This window comes from Cyanistes caeruleus, chromosome 5 (genome assembly GCF_971803275.1).
Source record: "Cyanistes caeruleus chromosome 5, bCyaCae1.hap1.1, whole genome shotgun sequence".
NCBI lineage: Eukaryota > Metazoa > Chordata > Aves > Passeriformes > Paridae > Cyanistes > Cyanistes caeruleus.
The window spans coordinates 60710931-60714946 of NC_141705.1; positions in this window are offsets into that span (position 1 = coordinate 60710931).

The window sequence follows — 4016 nt, forward strand, 5'->3', positions numbered from 1 at the left end:
ATAAAGAATTGGTCAAGAATTAGTGAGACATTAAACAGATGTTGAAACTTATATTAGTATTGTGCATAGTACAAGTTGCTCAGCAATTTTCTGTTTTATTAAATTGTCTCTTTCACTAAGCAGAGGCCTCTGGAGTACTCTTGTTTTGCAAATTTTGGGAAAAAGAATCAGACAAGTGGAGGACAGAGTTTTATTTCTTGATGCAAGCAACTTTTTTCTTGTCTACACCTTGTCCACTACTTTGTCCATTGTCTGAAATTAGACATTATAATCTTGTACAATAAAGCATACTGCTTGGAGCATATGGCCTAATTTTGCTGGGAAAAAAAAAGATAATTAATGAACTGGCAGCTTATGGCTTCAAGACCAGTTGTTAATTGGTTACCTTTTTTGTGTGAAAACAGATCAAATAAAAATTATACAGAATACTTCTAAAGAGCTAATACTTCTCTAAAAAGTTAATTTTCTAAAACAAGAAAACTACAACTTAAATTTTGTTGTCTTTTTACATTTTAAATAGCACTACTTTTTTTTTTTTTTAAAGTTTTCCTTTGGGGAATACAAAATAGCTACTGTTTTAAGAAATTATTTTCCCATAAGTGAACTTTGTTACTTAGGTTATCCCAGTCAGAAATACAAAGTAATCAAACACTTGTACACCAAGGCCCCTTGACTTGGTCATGCAGCTATTCTCAATTGCAGACTGGATGCAGAACAACTCATCTAAAACTGAGAATCTGTCTTGATCTTAGTCTGAGTTCTGGCCCAGGGCGGGTGCCCACCCACTGAACTCACTCCCTGATGGGAGCTGTAATCAGGTTGGACTGTAATCTGTAATAAGATTGTAATCAACTGTATCAGAAATAATTTTGGTTTTAATTGGTCCCTGATTTATCAGTCTAAAACTCAGCTGTCTTGTCAAGAACTTTATTTTGCGTGTAATGTTACCAGGCTGGTAGCTGCTTACATATGGTTATGGGCTGCCCTCTAGTGAAGAGAGAGAGAACTAGAAGGGAGAACTTGTTTAAAAAGAGCTGAACTGTAAGAGCCACAATTCATGAATTGTAACAGAAAATAAGAGTAAAACCCATGATAAATCAGTAGTGATAGTCATGGAACACACTGTCTTGACATACAAAAATAAATACACTTAAAGCTAGGTAATTCCTCTCCTGAGAGTTTTTGAGAACAGCTTGGTAACAACTCAATTTAATAATTTTAGATTGACTGGCATCATGTGAGAGGTGTTAATCTGCTTTAGCAGGATCTGAAATCTATAGGTGAGTGATGGTGTATCCAGTTCAGAATCTCTGTGACTCCTTCAGATGCAACACTGAGGTGCTCCTTTGCCCTGGGCAGTGCCCAAAGTACAACCAGACCACCAGGAATAGGGATGGATATCTGGGATGGGTGCCTGGTTGACTCACCCAGATTCAAGATCCTGGTATGTAAACAAAGCATGCATGGGATGGTAGCAGGCATTTTTAGATCCTAAGGGCCTTTTCATATTGGGAAAAAACCTAAGGAATTAGATTTGATTTTCTTGCAACTTAAAAAACGTGATTGGTGTGTGTGTAAATGATATGGAATAAAAGAAAACCATGCCTCATGCTTTAAGTCAGATTAATTCAAGTTCCCTATTCTCTTTTGGGTCTCCTGGAGTGGACGTTTTGCCTAAATTCGACCCGTGTTTTGTTAGATAAATGCAATAGCCTCTCTGCATTCACACTAAGTAGAAATAAGTTGTCTTAGAACATATTTTATCTGCTCTACTTTAGCTGTTTGCCTTAAGGAAAGATTAATCCTTTCTCCAAGTGCCTTTCTGCCAGTGACTTAAGATGTATTTCACAGCAGGACCTCTATTGAGATGAATCGATCCTTGGTGTTCTCTAGTTTATAGTAAATGTGCATGGGGAGGCTTCTGGTTTGTTGAGGCTTTCTGTGTGTTTTGGTGTATTTTTTAAGATGGCAGAAAGCATTTTCACAAATTTTAAAGAGGATGCCAGCCATAGGGACAGGAGGCTCTCACAGCTAAGTCTGTAATTGCAGCTGTGTGCAAGAGCATGGCATGTGGTCACTGAGAATTAAAACTGTATTATAAAGCACACTGGAAAAAAAATATGCCAGTGCTTTAAGTGCTTTTAAATATTCTTAAACAGATTCTAGCACTTCAGAGCAAAAATAATGTATTCATATGCTTTTAATCATATGCTTTCCCATATGGTACAATAATAGCTTATTTGTTTGCTTAACAATAACATCAAAATGCAGGCAAACACTTATGAAAAGGCAGAGGTTTTTTCCCAGACAACCATGGGAAAACACTTGAGTAATCTACAAGCAAAACATTTTGCCTGTTTTACTTACTTACTGAAAGCAGACAGATTTTCTCTAACTTGCAAGACACCATTTGGGAGAGTAAGGTTTAGTTCCTTTCACTTACTGCATGTGGACACTTGACAATCATTCCAAATGAAGCACTGCTATCTTTCCCTTCTGTTTGCTCTAAAAATTTTTATCTAGCCTAGTTTGAAACAAATGCTCATAGTTTCTTTTGGGTTTTTGTAGTGGCTAGGGATCCAGCCAGCGGTGTGGCAACTCTTCCTTGGAGAGAGCCCTTAAGAGACAGCTTGCCACCTTCCCCTTGGGGGACAAACCCTGGCTGGCAGCTCTGGCAGTTACAGCAAACCAAATAAGCCACCCCTGCATGCTCATGCATGTTCATGTTGATTCTGTTTCTCATTGGTTATCCCCTTTGCCCTGCCCCTGAATGGATCTCTAGGAGGAAAAGAGCTGAATTAAAAAACCTCCTGAAGGGATCCTATACGAGGCTCCATCTTTCTTCTGTGTCACCTGAAGAGCCGACTGCACTCAAACAGCTCTTCTTAAGGCTAGAGCTGAAACCAGAAGTGGCTGTGGACATGCGGGAGGTCACAGCACCCACCACCGACCCAGCTGCTTTAGCATTTTTTTAATAGTACTTGGTTGGGGTTTTTTTTGTGAAAATGTATGCTTTAATTTTAAAGGAAGGCTTCAGCATTAGAGCATTTTTCGTTAGGGTATGCTAAGTTTAAGCAGTTAAACTGATTTCTTCAAGGGCTGCCAGGACAATTCAACGTATGACATGCTGTGGCCTGGCTGTTCACACTGTTACACATTATCATGTTGATGGACTTTGAAGAGCCAAATGCGGTGGTTACTCAGCCTGTTCTCAGCAGGTGTTTGCAAATCACAAACAGAAACTCATGTCCTGTGCCAGTAAGAACTGTGCTGCACTTGGGACTCCTCAGCAAAACTGACTTTTCATCATTTCTGTTTACACAAAACTGCTGTCTTTTATATCTGTGTTCTTACCAGGCCAAATCTGAGCAGAGCTTATGAGCATTTGCTCTGTTTTGGTTTATTTTCGTAGTAAATTCCAAAATTACATGACATTAGATGATGGCATCTGTCAGCAGATGCCTGATATAGCACCAAGAAGGGACAATGTCGGGATCACTTGTGCGTGGCATTGTTTGACTGGCTCAGGGCAGAGTGAGGGTTCTAATGACAGCTGTGCACAGCTGGAGTCAGCACCAGTCACTCCAGTCACAACCACCTCTGCATTTACTGCAGCTGAGTGTGTGAGAGAAGGGGTTGCTTCCCAAATTGTAACATTTCCTGTTCTGACTTTGTGATTTGCCAACAGACACAATTCTGCCATGCTTAGACCATTCTCATGAAGTGCAGATCTCAGCATGACTCACCAACCTTACTTCTGGCTCATATTTTAAGCAGAAAGTCTTAACAGTTTTGTTCCAATCATTATTCTTAAAGTAAATAATCAGCCTTTCCACAAATTTCAAAGAATTGAACATTTGGTGAAATAAGAGCCATAATATTTCCAGAAATAGAGTTTGAGTGGTGGCTTGGACCAAGAAACCACCACTAAACAGTTCTATTTATCATAATGTTCACAACACACTAAGAGGAAACAAACTTGGGAATGACTAATAAATAGGTCACAAGAAGCCTTA